The sequence below is a fragment of the Bufo gargarizans genome, chromosome 4, assembly GCF_014858855.1.
Source record: "Bufo gargarizans isolate SCDJY-AF-19 chromosome 4, ASM1485885v1, whole genome shotgun sequence".
NCBI lineage: Eukaryota > Metazoa > Chordata > Amphibia > Anura > Bufonidae > Bufo > Bufo gargarizans.
In genome coordinates this window covers 446,220,027-446,237,398 of record NC_058083.1, presented here as the reverse complement: position 1 = coordinate 446,237,398, position 17,372 = coordinate 446,220,027, and positions in this window count along the sequence as shown.

Genomic DNA, 17,372 nt, shown 5'->3' with positions numbered 1-17,372 from the left:
GGGAGTCACAAGATGGCGCCTGCACGCTTCCAGTGAAGAGGCAAGGCAGGACGGGAGGCACTCCGGCTGCAGCGCGGAGTGCACTGACCTCCAGGGCTTCACATCAAATGCCGGAGCTGAAGGGGCCGTATATGGAGGAGGAGGAGAGGATCCCTGACCCGGAGACAGCTTCCACAGGAGGAGACAACTCTGATATGGAGGTTGGTGCAGCAGGGGTTGTGACGGCTGAGGAGGAGGGGGACATGTCTACCCACAGTGCAGAGCCCACATTGAAAGACGTTCTCCAGGCTGTTACTAGATGTGGAGTGACTCTGAATTCACTACAACAGCAAGTGGGGTCCCTAAAGCAAGATCTGTCCTTTATACGCCATGACCTACAAAAAGTTAATGAAAGAATGGGGGAGGTGGAGGGTCGTGTCAGCGAAGTGGAGGATAAGCTACCCCCTCTGTCCAGGGCGTCCCGCATCCATGATCAGCAAATAGCAGCATTAATCGCCAAGTCTGATGACTTAGAGAACCGTCTTAGACGCAATAATGTGCGACTTCTGGGGGTACCTGAAAAAGCTGAGGGGCAAGACCCTACCTCATACTTTGAAAGTTGGCTTAAAGAAGTATTTGGCACTGAGGTGCTTTCACCGTTATATGCGGTAGAGCGGGCGCATCGAGTTCCCACCAGACCGCTGCCACCGGGAGCACCCCCGCGTTCTGTTTTGATTAAATTACTTCACTACCGGGACCGAGATGCCATACTGAGGGCAGCCAGAAACCGCCCTGACATTGCTATCAATGGGCAAAAGATTGCGTTTTTTCAAGACTTTTCCTCAGAGGTTCAGAAGAAGCGGAGCCAGTTCCTAGATGTCAAGCGGCGACTTCGTTCCTTACAAGTATCCTACTCTATGATGTACCCGGCACGTCTGCGGGTGGCTGCTCTGGGATCTGTGCATTTCTTCAATACACCGAAAGATGCGGCCACGTGGATTGACCAGCATGAGCGTCAGCTGCGACAGGAGGAGAGATGATGGTCGTCCGTTTACTACAAGTTTCCATCCTTAGTTTTCCCTAGGTGACCTGTTGGAAGGTTATCCCTCTACTGTTCTACTACTGATCTGCCCACGGAGCACGTGTATCCTTTTATGGCGGGGGACAATCTCGCTCAGCAGAAGTAGAGAGGTTGTAACGTTACTGTTGTACCCGGTTTCATGGAGGACTCGTGCCTCAGCCTGCTGGAGGACGTAATGCAGGCGCGATTTTTTGGTTCCAGTTTTTGTTTTTACTATTTTTTTGGTTTGGGGATTGTTTACAGTATATCTGTGTTGATGCTCTGTATCTGTGATATCATGCTTGCCTGTCGGTGCACTAATGCTATAGTATTGTCTGTACCTACAACACTCACGTTATGTCATGTTATTAGCTGGGTTGTGTTCCTAGTATCTAAATATGGCTAATGTATTTACTATTGTTAGCTGGAATGTGCGCGGTCTGGGTGATCCGTCAAAGCGATTTGCCGTGCTGGATTATCTACGCCCGCACTTTCCCGCTATTATATGTTTACAGGAAACCCACTTTCTACAGGAAGGGGCACAGGCATTCCATAGGTCATGGATGAGCCATACATTTCATTCAGTGTTTTCTAGCTATTCCCGCGGGGTTAGTATCCTGGTTCATAAGTCAATCCCTTTCCAGGTCCGGTCATCCAGTGTCGACCCTGACGGCCGCTTTGTATGTATTCACTGCACTATCTATACGCAGGAGTACCTGCTGGTGTCAATATATATACCTCCACCTTACAGTAGTGTGGCGTTGAGAGGCGCCCTGACATTTATTAATTGTAATCCTGACATTCCAGTCCTTATGGTGGGGGACTTCAATAACACTATACACCCCTACTGGGATAGACATGGGGGGACGCAGGTGGACGCTGGGGGTCCTGTTTCATCCTTTGGTAGATTGCTGGAGGAAGTGGCCCTGATAGATTTGTGGCGTGTCCGTCACCCCAAGGTGCGTCAGTTTTCTTGCTATACTAGATCACATGAGGCTTTGTCACGCATTGATCTGGCGCTGGGATCTGAGTTGGTGTGTAGGCAGGTGGAGGAGGTGAAATATCTGGCTAGGGCTTTGTCTGACCATTCCCCTCTGCTTTTGCGTTTGGCCACCGCGCCCGCGGTTCCGGTCTCTCAGCGGTTGTGGACATTTAACTCTTTCTGGCTGCAGGTGATTGATTGTTCCCATGTCAGCTCCACTATACAGGAATATTTTACCTTAAATGTAGGCTCAGCTGCAGGCGGGATGGTGTGGGACGCCATGAAGGCCTGCCTAAGGGGTACGCTTATTCAAGGGATTAGTAGGGCCAAACTTAAAAGTAGACAGTTTGGAGAGTTTTTGAGGGATCGAGTGGGGGTGACGGAGGCGCAGTATGTTGAAAAGGGTGATCAGTTATCTCTATCCGTCTGGAAGGAGGCACAGGACGCATATAACTCGCACGTTGTGGAGCTTGCACGTACTAAACAATCCTTTCAGCGTCAGAAGTATTACGATGAGGGAGAGAAGGCGGGCCACTTACTGGCTACTGTGGCTAGGGCGCAGACTGCGTCAGCATATGTTACGGCTTTACAGGGGGAGGACGGAAGGGAAATAGTGGATAGCCAGGCCATAGTGTCGGTGTTCCGTGCTTTTTATGCTGATTTGTACCGATCGCGTCTAGATTATAATAGGGAAGATATCTCATTGTATTTGCAGGGGGTATCCTTGCCTAAGTTGTCAGACTCAGATAGTGCTTATTTAAATGGCCCGCTACAATTACTGGAAATCGAGGAGGCGGTGGCCTCTATGGCAAATAATAAGTCCCCAGGTACTGATGGGCTGCCGGTGGAAATCTATAAGAAGTTTGGAGACATCTTATTGCCCCAGCTGCTGCAGGTTTATCAGGAGGCCTCAGAGACTGGGTCGCTTCCTGCTTCAATGCAAGAGGCTATTATCGTGGTTCTTCCCAAACCTGGGAAGAATCCACTTCTTCCGGATTCCTACCGGCCAATCTCATTGTTACCCACAGATATAAAGATACTGGCCAAGGTGCTGGCTCTACGCCTTTCTAAGGTTATCTCCTCCATTGTGCATATGGATCAGTCAGGATTTTTACCAAACAGATCTACAGCGATTAACATCCGACGCCTTTATCTTAATATGCAGATTCCGGTAGATAACCCGGGGGATAGAGTCATTTGTTCCTTAGATGCCGCTAAGGCATTCGATAGTATAGAGTGGGAGTACTTGTGGGAGGTACTGGAGAGGTTTGGGTTGGGAGATAACTTTATAGCGTGGGTACGGTTGTTATATGGTGGGCCTACAGCTCGAGTACGGGTGAATGGAGGTTTATCAGAAAAGTTTCGGCTTTATAGGGGTACTAGGCAGGGTTGCCCCTTATCTCCATTGCTATTTGCCCTGGCTATAGAGCCATTGGCGGCTATGATTCGGAGTCATGCGGACATCATTGGGTTTAAGCGGGGCGGGTTTCAGGAGAAAATAGCGTTGTATGCGGACGATGCATTACTGTTCCTGGCTGAGGCTAGAGAATCCCTTCCAGTAGTTATGGATGTGATTGGTACTTTTGGGCAGTACTCTGGCCTGGTTATCAATTGGAGTAAATCATCCCTCCTTCCTATAGATCGTGTAGATCACTCTGCGGATTATGCTCAGTCAGGATTACAGGTGCTGAGTGAATTCAAGTATCTGGGGGTGGTGGTGTCTAGGAAGCTTACTGATTATGAGAAACTGAATTTATCTCCCCTCATGGGCAGATTCAAACAAAAACTTCATGTCTGGTCTAAGCTGCCGCTATCAGTGGTAGGACGGATTAATCTTATCAAGATGATCTGGATGCCGCAGCTGCTTTATCTACTACATAATTCCCCCATATGGTTACCGCTCAGGTTCTTTCACTCAATTAATAGGCTGTTTAGGGAGCTTATATGGAGGGGGGGTTCAGCACGACTACGGTTGGAAATACTGCAGAGAGGTAAAACTGATGGGGGATTGGCTCTTCCAAACCCGTGGGTGTATTTTTTAGCTTCCCAACTTCAGCATATGAGGGGCTGGGAAAGGGGAGAGGGAGATACTCAACATAGGCTACTGAGGGACTTTTTGGTGGTGTCAAATCTCTATGAGGCGTTAGAAGCGGAAAAGCTGAAGCTGTCGGGTGTGGTGTTCCCTACACTGCGCCTCTTGCATAAAATATGGTGGAAAGTGAGGGACATGCAGGGCATTAAAGGCGTAACGCAGTATACTTCTATATGGGACACCCGGTGGTTGCCTAATTTAGGTTCTTTGCAGGGAATGGGGGGTTGGCGTGAAAGGGGTATTATTAGAATTCACCAACTTATTGATAATACTGGTCTTAAATCTTATGAGCAACTTCAGACGGAAACTGGATTGCCGTCCTCCAATTTCTATAGGTACTTGCAGTTGCGCCATGCCTTCCAGGCTGACCAGGACGGCGGTATGTTGAGCACGGTACTTCAAAACAAGATTATTGTGTTTATAGAGAAGAGGGATTCCTCCTTTGGAGTTATCTCTTTGCTTTATCAGGCCTTGTTGGATCTATTTTTGCAAGATCACCCGATAAATAGTAGGACAAAATGGGAAGCGGAGATGGGGCCGTTAGAGGAAACCCAGTGGCAGGAGATATTGGAGAGGATTCCGCAGCTCTCTCTCAGCGAGGCCCATAGGCTGTCGCACCTATATCTAATTCATAGGGTTTATAGAACTCCTCAGTTCCTGTTTAATATTGGACTTCGGTTAGACTCCAAATGCCCGCGATGCGGGGAGGAGGATGCGGGTATGCTGCACATGCTGTGGTCGTGCTCGGCCCTGGAAGGTTTTTGGCGCGCAGTGCTGCATCTCATTGACTCTCTGTATGAAGTTACGCTGGATGTGACGCCATTTGTCTGTGTATTGGGGTATGTGGAGGACTTGCCAATCACTGAGCCCAGGAAAATAGCAGTGGCCAGAATGTTGTATATGGCTCGTAAGCTGATTGCTCAACATTGGCTGGATGAGGGTAGTCCTAGTAAAACCGAATTTGTAGCTAAGATTAATTGGTTACTTAACTTGGAACGAGGGGTCTATAGAAAGAGGGGTGCCATGGCCAAATTCGAAAAGCTCTGGACTCCTTGGATCGATGCCCCCGGGTTGGCGTCCAGGGAACTTCAGAGATACCGTCTGGGATTAGTGTGAGGGCTTTATCGATCATTGTACGTATTTGGCTCAGTGATTGGCGATTTCTCACTGAAGACATGGTATGCTTTTACGATATGTAATGTGGGGAGGTTATGGCCGATGACAGATGTATGGTCCAACTTCGATTATAAGATCATAAGCTGTCTTTCAATATTTTGTGGGAATGTTGTAGGGATGGGGCTTGTGCCTGTGTACTTTGAATGCAATTGCACTGATGTAACCGGATGCTGCAGCTATGGAAGATGGAGGGCATCGCACTGATGGTTTGTGGGGGGAGGGTATGTGGGGGTTGGGGCCTTACGTTTGTAATATTAAAAACTGCTAATAAAAAATTACTTAATTGAAAACTGTAGGCCCTTGCCCCTAATGTTTTAGAGGGTCAACTCAGCAGCAGGCCCTTGCATATTATGTTTTACAGGGTCATCTCACCAGCAGGCCCTCGCAGATAATGTTTTACAGGGTCAGCTGACCTGCAGGCCCTTGCGTATAATGTTTTACAGGGTCAGCTCAACTGCAGGCCCTCGCCCCTAATGTTTTACAGGGTCAGCTCACCTACAGGCCCTCGCCCCTAATGTTTTAGAGGGTCAGCTCAACTGCAGGCCCTCGCATATAATGTTTTACAGGGTCAGCTCACCTACAGGCCCTCGCCCCTAATGTTTTACAGGGTCAGCTCACCTACAGGCCCTCGCCCCTAATGTTTTACAGGGTCAGCTCAACTGATGGTTCTCGCAAATAATGTCTTACAGGGTCATATCATCTGCAGGCCCTCGCATATAATGTTTTACAGGGTCAACTCAACTGCAGACCCTTGCCCCTAATGTTTTAGAGGGTCAGCTCAGCAGCAGGCCCTCGCCCCTAATGTTTTAGAGGGTTAGCTCAACTCATGGTTCTCGCAAAAAAAAATGTTTTTCAGGGTCAACTCACCTGCAGACGCTCGCAGATAATGTTTTACAGGGTCAGCTCAACTGCAGGCCCTCGCCCCTAATGTTTTAGAGGGTCAGCTCAGCAGCAGGCCCTCGCATATAATGTTTTACAGGGTCAGCTCAACTGCAGGCCCTTGCCCCTAATGTTTTAGAGGGTCAGCTCAGGAGCAGGCCCTCGCATATAATGTTTTACAGGGTCAGCTGACCTGCAGGCCCTCGCATATAATGTTTTACAGGGTCAGCTCAACTGCAGACCCTCACCTAAAATCTTTTACAGGATCATCTCAACTGCAGGCCCTCGCATATAATGTTTTACAGGGTCAGTTCACCTGCAGGCCCTCACATATAATGTTTTACAGGGTCAGCTCAACTGCAGGGCCTAGCATATAATGTTTTACAGGTTCAGCTCAACTGCAGGCCCTTGCATATAATGTTTTATAGAGTCAGCTCAACTGCAAGCCCTCACATATAATGTTTTAAAGGGTCAGCTCACCTGCAGGCCCTTACCTACAATCTTTTACAGGGTCAGCTCACCTTCTGATGATGACAGCGAAGTCTTGACTGTTGGTACTCTGGCACACATGGCTGACTTCATGTTAGGCTGCGTTTCCCACAATCCGTGCGTTATACGGATTACTGGGAGTTCACCCTTCTCAACCCCCGCTACAAAGATAACTTCTCATTTCTCATTCCTCTGGTGGAGAGGACAAGCAAAACAGTGCTATACCAGAAGGTCCTTGTTGAAAAATTGCTCCAAAGTTGATAGGGCAGACATCCAAATGGATTGCTGCCGTCACGGGGACGTGCGATCTCCTAAAGTTCTCTAGAATCAACAAAGCGGCAGCAGGCCCTCACCTACAAGTCTAGTCTCAGTAGCCAAGAGTCTAGTCAACACAATCCTCACCATGATGGCACACTGGGTGAACGTTGTGGAGGCCAGAAGCAAGTTAGCTGCTGGCTCCAGACTTGCCCTCCAATAGATCCTCGTTAACGGAAAGTGTACTCATTCCAATAACAAGTCCGCTTAGGAGTGCTGTATTGTTATTAATCGTCACTACCTCCCCGAGTCGGGAGTGGGTAATTGCCGCGCGCCTGCTGCCTCACTTGCATGCTTCTGCTTTAATAACTTGACCCACCCTCTCTGGGTGGTTCACAATTAAGAAAAAAAAGGGGCAAGGCAACAACAGCCGATGAGATTTCAGCCATTGACCTCCCTTGGATGTGATATCCCTATCTCAAGCTCCTTCTCCAGCATCAAACCCTGATTTCCCATTACCCGTGATCACCATGGTAGGCACAGAAAAGAACATCAAAAGTTGATAGGGCAGACATCCAAATGGATCGTCGCCGTCACGGGGACGTGCAATCGCCCAGAGGTTATCTAGAGTCACCAATGCAGCAGCAGGCCCACGCCCTTAAGGTTTTAGATGGTCAGATCAGAAGGCCCTTGCTCCTTTTGAGGGTCACCAGCAGGCCATTAATCATAATTTTTCAAGGGTGTGTATGATGCTCTCCTTTATGTGTAACAAAGGGTGTTTTAGAGTGCCGGTTCCTTGAAATGTTTGGCAGCCCTTTCACTTAGTGCATAGGCTTTATGAGTGTAGGAGTCCCACTACCTGAACAATTGTACCACAATGTGAATGAGGCCCTCCTTTATGTGATATACAGGCTATTTTGGAGTGCCTCTTGCTTGTCATTTTTTGCAGCACTTGCACTTTATATACAATTGAATATACAGGAAAGAATGTTTCCTAACAATTTATCCTGTAAAATGGATTTTCTGGGGGGGTTTGTGTGTATTATTGTCAGTCTATAAAAGTGGCATACAACTTGGACAACATGGTTCCCAGCAGCGACCTGGGAGTCCAAGATGCATCCAGACATGGTCCCCATGCTGTTCCCGATCCATTACGGTAGTGTTTCTGTCACTTTCTGACCTTTTCCAATGGATCAGGGACCCTCCCCTCTTCCGAGCAGGGTGTGCCTGGTTGTCTCCCATTGACTTCAATTATACTCGGGTACTCAGCCGACCACACGAATATTGCAATGTGTTCGGGCCGAACCCCCGAATACTTTGGTGCTCGATCATCACTACTTACCACTAATGGACAGCAAATAAAACTAACGACTAATGGACAGTAAATAAAACAATTTATTCTAAATTGGATAAAACTAGGAAATAAGTAGATAAGAAATGTATAAAATGTATAGATGTGTCCTAAAAAGAATAGCAGCATAAACACTTTAAAATATGATCTTTACATATGATGGCATGTGTCATTCACTCTCATATGTCCCTCTGTAAAAATCCTCAAAGGGGCTATATTGTGACCTCAGTCCAAGTTCAAATGTCCCCCTATTGATATGGGGTGTGACCCTCACACACAGAAAAAAAAAAGAAAAGAAAAAAAAATGAAAAACAGAGTCCACCTAAATAACGCTTGGAGAAGGGTAAAATCAAGGTAGTCTTCCAGTATATACAGTGGATATAAAAAGTCTACACACCCCTGTTAAAATGTCAGGTTTATGTGCTGTAAAAAAATGAGCAAAGATAAATCATTTCAGAACTTTTTCCACCTTTCAGGTGGAGGGAAGAAAACTAAAAAAACTAAAAAAACTAAAATAACTAGGGATGTAGCTGTGTTCAGAAATAAGCAATCACATTCTAAATGATGTTAAATAGGAGTCAGCATACACCTGCCATGATTTAAAGTGCCTCTGATTAACCCCAAATAAAGTTCAGCTGCTCTAGTTGGTCTTTCCTGAAATTTCCTTAGTCGCATCCCACAGTAAAAGCCATGGTCCACAGAGAACTTCCAAAGCATCAGAGGCATCTCATTGTTAAAAGGTATCAGTCAGGAGAAAGGTACAAAATAATTTCCAAGGCATTAGATATACCATGGAACACAGTGAAGACAGTCATCAAGTGGAGAAAATATGGCACAACAGTGACATTACCAAGAACTGGACGTCCCTCCAAAATTGATGAAAAGACGAGAAGAAAACTGGTCTGGGAGTCTACCAAGAGGCCTACAGCAACATTAAAGGAGCTGCAGGAATATCTAGCAAGTACTGGCTGTGTGGTACATGTGACAACAATTTCCCGTATTCTTCATATGTCTGGGCTATGGGGTAGAGTGGCAAGACGAAAGCCTTTTCTTGTGAAGAAAAACATCCAAGCCAGGCCACATTTTGCAAAAACACATCTGAAGTCTCCCAAAAGCATGTGGGAAAAAGTGTTATGGTCTGATGAAACCAAGGTTGAACTTTTTGGCCATAATTCCAAAAGATATGTTTGGCACAAAAACAACACTGCACATCACCAAAAGAACACCATACCCACAGTGAAGCATGGTGGTGGCAGCATCATGCTTTGGGGCTGTTTTTCTTCAGCTAGAACTGGGGCCTTAGTTAAGCTAGAGGGAATTATGAACAGTTCCAAATACCAGTCAATATTGGCAAAAAAGCTTCAGGCTTCTGCTAGAAAGCTGAAAATGAAGAGGAACTTCATCTTTCAGCATGACAACGACCCAAAGCATACATCCAAATTAACAAAGGAATGGCTTCACCAGACAAAGATTAACGATGCATCAAGACAGTGGTTCATGTAAAAATCACTCCAATCGAGAATCTGTCTCGCTTGCCAGTCAATGTTTGGGTTATGTTTGCTTAACCATGGTAAACCCAACACCAACGGAGCAGGCAGACCCTCCAACACATAACAGGAGATAGATTCTTGATGCAAATCACCCACTATTAAATGAAAGCCATTCACTACCTGCGACAGGCATTTTTGGGTGCGGGGTGCTGAGTCAATTGCAAAGACAGAAATACTTTTCTCTAATGCATTAGTAGTCAACTCGTGAATGCGTACAAACTGTCCATCAATCAAGTTAACTCCTGCCCCACTGTTGATAAATGCTTTGATTTTCACAGTTTTGGACTCTAGCGCCACCTCAGCAGATAGGAGAAAACGGGTACTACCAGTAAAAGACAAAAGTAGGTTTTCTTGCTGACCACCCATACCACCGATAGTAGTTTGGTTATTAAAGCTTTTTCCTTTTTGTTTAAACCTTGATGCTGCAAGTACGGACAAATATTCACAAAATGTCCCTTCTTGCCACAAAAAAAGCAGACTCCTTTCACATGACCAAAACCTTTGCCAGAAGTTCCAGGAGTAGCTCCTACTAACTGCATAGGCTCCTCGCAAGGCGCAACCACCAGTGTCTCTCCACCATAAGTGTCAAAGGAAGCAGTACCATTATTGGACAGTACTTCCTGAAGGTGAGGACCCCTAGATCTCTCCCTCAGGCGTCTATCAAGATGTACAGCAAGGGACATAGCTGCTTCCAATGACTAAGGTTTTTTATGAAAAGCCAATACATCCTGCAGTCTCTCAGAGAGACCCTGACAGAATTAGCTACGTAGCCCATCTCCTAAATTCAGAGCAATAGGTCTCTGCAGAACGTTCTCCCTGCCGCAAACCCCGTAACTTGGTCTCGGCCTGAGAGATCCGATCCGGGTCATCGTAGATAAGACCCAAGGCTCTAAAGAATTCATCTACCAACCGGAGGGACGGTGATCCGGTCGGCAGAGAAAAAGCCCAAGATTGGGTGTCCTCTTTAAGCAATGAAATAATCATACCCACACGTTGACACTCATCCCCAGAAAAGTATCAACGCAGCCTAAAGTATAATTTGCGTGACTCCCTGAACCAGATGAAATTGTCACTACCCCCGGAAAATCTGTATGGGAGAGCCACCTTCGGTTCAGGGCAGGCCTGGGACCCACCACCGGAACCAGCAGCCTTTGGACTCTGAATCTGCAAGACCGTCGCGCGGAGGTCTGCTACCTCTAATGTCAGATTCTGCAGCTGTTCGACCAGTGCAGACATAGTATTCATAGCTGCACAGATCAGAACAAAAATGGCTGTATTGGCTCTGGATAATGTCACGGATGTAATAGGGGAGAACACCAAAAGACAATGAAGAAGGAAGGGTAAAGACACTAGGCCTCACCGCTAGGGAAGAAAAGGGTCACCACCTATAAAACCCTGCTCCTGGCCCTAACTCCTATCCGTATGGGCATATCTCGATGGTAGAGATGCCCATACACAGGAACCTAGAAAACCCTGGTGACCCTCGGATGCCCTAAATGTAATGACAGGGCAGAGACAGCCCGTTCCTTCCCTGGTGAAGGAACTAGCGTCTCGCTGAGGCTTAATAAACAACCAGGGGGGAATACAAAACACAACAAGCGGGACACTTAACTTCTGAGGATGATGGATAAACAGGACTTCAACATAAACCACACTCCAGCTCTTCCAAGACCAAATGAAGCTATCCAGAGCAAGGAGTGATAGGTAAAGTCAGACTAAATAGGGATGGGTAAAGGTCACATGATCCACACCTGAACAGGAGGTGTGGACATGACATACCAGCAACACACAGACAAAGTGAAACCAAAAGAGGCTGTCAGATCACTAATGTGCAGATAATCTTTCAGACCTTCTAAGACCTGTCACAGGAGTGACATTCATACCCCATATCAGTAGGGGGACCTCTGAACTTGGACTGAGGTAACAATATAGCCCCATTGAGGATTTTTACAGAGGGACATATGAGAGTGAATGACACATGCCATCATATGTAAAGATCATATTTTTTATGTGTTTATGCTGCTATTCTTTTGAGGACATATCTGTACTTTTTATCGATTTCTTATCTATGTATTTCCTAGTTTTATCCAATTTAGAATAAATAGTTTTATATACTGTCCATTAGTCATTCGTTTTATTTGCTGTCCATTAGTGGTCAGACATAGAGTGCCCCCCACTGTCTATCCAATACTCACTATTTCAGTACTGGAGGTATCGCGGGGTGTGCACCTGGTCATTTTCTGTGATTTTGGTGGAGCCACTTACCAGTATACATTTTTATATTTTAGTAAATTGACATAAACCAACAAATTTGGCAGAAACCAAAGTGCAATGTTAATCTTAAAGGAAAGTGTAGTGGCAAATTTATATAAAAGTTTTAAAAAAAGTTAATAATAATTAGGTTACCAAACAATATATCTTTTATTTATTTTTAGCAGTTTGTACATTGTATTAACCCCTTAATACATAATACTGTACATGAACTGTATTATGCACAAGGGCTTGTATGGAGCGGGCTGCTGCGGCCACAATGACTGGGATCGACGATGGCGCCAAATCTGATCAGATTCTGTGGTCAATAGTTATCTCGGCATCTGTGAGGTTAGTAGGAGAGAAGGGGCTCCTTCTTCCTTCTGATTGAAGCCCTCGCAGGGCTCTGATCAGTTACCATGACAGTCTGGGTCTTGCTGAAGGTTCCCAGGCCTGTAATGGTAATCTGCCTGTAAAGCTGTGCACGAGGCAGAGCTTCACAGGCAGACAATAAAAATCTCATAGATCATAATAGTTTTCTATTCTATTGAACAAGCGATCAAAAGATTGCAGGATATAGACCTCTAAAGGGGCTAAAAGTTAGTGAGTAAAAAGTGAAAAAAATATATAAAAAATTCTAATCACCCCATCCCAAATTTATGTACAAAAATAAATGAACAATAAAAGAATAAACATAACAGGTATCACCATGTCCAAAAAGATGGCAGTAGTAGAGGTCGTGTTTTGACCAACAATCAAGCTGTGGGACCCACTGAAATCAGTGGGTCCCTCTGACACCACACTAAGTTGATATGGCTGCTCCTTCTGCATTGGAAGTTATGCATGCTGCTGGCTCTGCTCTGCTTTTCAGCAAGGACAAGCTTAGTGAGGACAGTCAGCAGCTACAGGCCAGCACAGACTTGGAGGACAGGTCCGCTACATCCTCCCTTAGGCAACTAGCATTTGGCGTGCAACTAGCGATGATGACAATTTGGTGGGAGCATGTGTTGCGAGCAGTCAGGGATGTGGCCATGAGTTTGGTGACGGTGACATAAGTGACAGACATAAGCGGATGGTCATGTAGCCAATTGCACATGGGAGCTTGGTGAAGAGGGGGCATCATCATCAACAGGGGTGAGGGTGGCAGCAGGCCTGTGAGACAGCAACTGGGTGGAAGCATGCCAATGAGCCAGCAGGGTGGAAGCAGTGGAAATAAACGTGCCCAGGGTAGACCGCCTGCTACACTGGAGCCTACTTCAGGAAACAACTAGCAGTGCACGGGTTCATAAAGGCAACAGGCAGTCATCATGTAGTGGTCGGGGTAAAATGCCATACTTGACATTGTAGGAATTTTTTATCAAGTCGCTGGAAGATGTTAGAGTGGCAGGCTGCAGGATATGTGGGTAGAAGGTAAAGCGCAATCATGGTGCTAGTTTTGGCAACATGGCCATGTGTCAACACATGGAGCATCATCATAAAGAGCATTCTGCATGGTGCACGTCTTCAAGCTGGTTGTCATCCAGTTCCTGAAGTCTTCCACCCAACTGCAAGACATCTTGAAAATGCCAAGGAATTTGTGCATGCACTTCAGCCACTCTTACCGTGCAAAACACACCCTCCACGAACTGCAAAGGTAGAATGGTGTACCCCTACATCACCTCATATGCAAAATTTCCACACTTTGGAACTCCACCCTCCATATGTTGGATCAACTGTATGAGCAGAGGAAACCCATGACCGATTTCTTGATGATGCAGACTCCTCAGTATAACTTTGATGTTAGACAGCAGCAGCTCATGCATGACACCTGCCGTAGGCCACTTTAGTTGTCAGTCACCAGGACTGCAGGATGAATGATGTCATTCCACTCCTTCAGGTCCTGGAGGGGATGCTGATAAATCTGACTGACCAGGGGACAGAAGATTTAGCACCTACATCTCATGGCCACCTAAGACCAGTAGAGGTTGAACTGGCATAAGAGATGAAGGAGGACGACATAAACGCCCAAAAATTCTATACAGAAGTATGTGGTTTATCTATTCAAGTAGCAGGAGAGGAGCAGGGGGGCAAGAGGAGCTAAGGGGTGACGAGGAAGACGGCACAGATGACCTTGACAGACTATGGCAGTATGCAGTGGAGATGGAGGCAGGGAGTTGCTCTGAGTACCTTGCACAAAGGGACAAATGCATGCTGAATTGCTTGCGTAGTGACAGACGCATTATCTCTGATCGGCAGAGGGATAACTACTGGCCCTCCACAATGTTAGACCCTCTCTACCGGTCCAAAGTGGGGGCCTTTATTTACACCTTCTGAGAGGGATGAAAAACTCATTTAATATTGAGACAACCTTTGTAGTCGGTTGGTTGCAGCCTACGTGCCCCATTGCCCACCCTCACAAAAGTCTAATCGGGGGACTCTCGGAGCTCACGCTCCACTGCCATGGGTGCTGGAGGGGGTGGGGGAGGGAAGGAGCAGCCACACATGAATTGTGGCCAGAACTGGCTGAGTTTGTCTTGGGCAAGCTTTTCTGCCAGGCCAGTAGTATGGCATTAGAGCTGATGTTTAGTGAGGCCGGTGGCATAGTAACCCTAAAGAGAACTCCCCTTTCAACCAAAAATGTTGAGAGACTAACCTTTATAAATATAAATCAGGCCTGGATCAACCAGGATTTCCAGACACTGGTGCTAATACAACAGAGTAGATCATTCTGGCAGTAATGATCTGACTGCCACACCAGAACATTGTGATAAATGGCCCATTCCTTCTGTCCACGTCCTGCTGCCACTATTGTAATGCTGTCACCTGCCTAATGCCACAAGCCTGCTGCCTCTACTGCCATCTGCCCCTGCTGTGATCTGCCACCATCTTGTGCTGTTACTGTCACTGCTGTCCCTCCCCCAATCTGTGTCAGGGCCACTATTGTGATTCTTCATGCTGTTGCCACCCTCACCACTCTGTGATGGGGCCACTATTGTGACTCTTCATTGTGTTTCCACCCTCACGAGTCTAGTACAGGGCCGCTAGTGTCCCTATTTGGCTGTGTTGACATCACCGGTTATTTTTCCTTTCTTCTGATCCATCAGAAGAACAGAAAAATAATCAAATAACCATGTGATAGATGATATTAAAGTCCTGCATGCAGGACTTTTTTACATCTGAATAAAGGCAATTTCTGAGGCAAATCGCCAAAACTCACGCAAATTGAGCATGAGGCCTCTATAACACGGTCAGTATTTTGCATCAGGATTTGATTATAATTTGGAAGCCAAAAGCAGGAGTGGGTCCAAAACACAGAGGACATTCAGATATTCCTATAACATGTTATCTCTGTCTTGGACTTACTCCTGTTTTGCCTTATCATTACTGATCAAATGCTGACCAAACACTGACCGTGTGAAGGCGGATGCTCAAACTAAGGATCAGCTTTTTTGGGCTTTTTTTCTGGTGGATTAGAAGATAAACAGTGACTTTATTACAGCCTTACTGCTGACACCCTCCCCACTGTCACGGGGCCGCGCCTTGAATTTTGGGCCACTGCACAGTTAAAGGGGTTATCCGAGGCTGGAAATGTCCCAACCATACGCCTGGGCCCCTCACACTGATTCTAACCTGGCTCCCCGCTCTCTGCGCCGCTCCTGGCCCCGCACTGCTGCAGCTGCCTCTCCCCGTGCATGGATAAAAACAACCAGTGTTGGAGGGGGCAGCCAATAGCAGGTTGCGACGTGGACGAGTCTCCATAGCTTCACCCATGATGCTAGGGAGGCCAATTCCAAAAGTTGGGGTGCTGTGTAGAATATAAATAAATGTAAATAAAAACATATAGCAATGATTTGCAAATCTCATAGACCCATATTGTATTCACAATAGAATATAGAACACTTATCAGATATTGAAAGTCACTCATTTAGAACTTGATGGCAGTAACAGATTAAAAAAAAAGTTGGGACATTTTGGGCAACAAAATTGGAAAGATAAGTGTTAATAATATTTAAAAAAAAGCAGCTTCAGAAGCAATTTGCTACTAGGTCACATAACTGGATATAAAAATAGTATGTCAGAGAGGCAATCTCTCTGAACCAAAGATGGGAAGAGGTTCACCAATCTGTGAAAAACAGCATCTAAAAGTTGTGGAACAATTTCAGAAAAATATTCCCTAATGTAAAATTGAGAAGACTGAGTACAAAATGTCATCATAAGATTCAGAGAATCTGGAGAAATCCATGTGTGCAAGGGACAAGGACAAAAAGTCAAATTTGAGAAAAGAAAACCAACTTTTGTGGGAACAAGTGATAGGTAAGTATTAAAACAGGATGCATTTATTTGTATCTAATATAAATGAGCTAACAGTGTTTTGTCTGTAAGTTGCCATTCAACAAAAATATCCAGAGTCTGTGACAAATTACCAGTAGAAATGTCGCAAATATGCTCCAAAAGTTGCAAATATGTTTCAAAAGTCTCAAGTGTGGTCTGGCAGGAGTGGCTGAAATGGCGCTTTTTGTTTTAAAAAAGTTGCATTTTAGCACCATTGGTGTTAAAATGATGCAAATAGAGAGAAATAGGCGGATAATCAAGTTTATTTTAAAAAAAAGTCACATTTTTAAAGTGGAGTGCACCATTGATAAATGGCCCTCATTGAGTTTTTTTGCCATTAACTAGTGTTAAGCGAAATGAAGTCCACAAAGTCCAAAGGGGAGAGTGGCTTGCTCATGGCTGAGTAAGACGTGCATCGCTGCAGCTCTCCCGCCACTCCAGCTTATGCAGCTATTTTCTGGCTATTAACCCCTCCATAACCCAATCAAAATGGGTAGAAAAACAGCAAAAGGCAATGTGGATACCGACCAGCAAGGAGACGGAGCCGGCATTCAGAAATTTTTTGTCTCTCAGCCGAATACAGCGGGACAGCAAGGAGCTCTCAAGATGGCGGCCGGCACCTCCACGCCTCTTCCAGATCGCTGCTTCCGCTCGGCACCCTCTGATACAGACTCCAGGAGTCCATCCTCTTGCACCTCCAATATCGTCTGGGACCTGCAAGCTCAACTTCGTGCGCTGCCTACAAAGGAAGACTTAGAGCATTCAGTCTCCCGACTTGAGCAGACCTACAAATCAGAGATGGAGGTACTAAAGGGGGAAATCATTCACTTGGGGCACCGGGTGGAGGCCTCTGAAAAAACACAGGAGGTCGTATTCGAGCACCTTGCAGACCATCAGAAAGTGCTTTCTGCACACTCTATGCAGATCTCCCAGATATTGTCCCACATTGACGATATTGAGACTCGTCACCAGAGAAATAATCTCCGGATAAGGGGGTT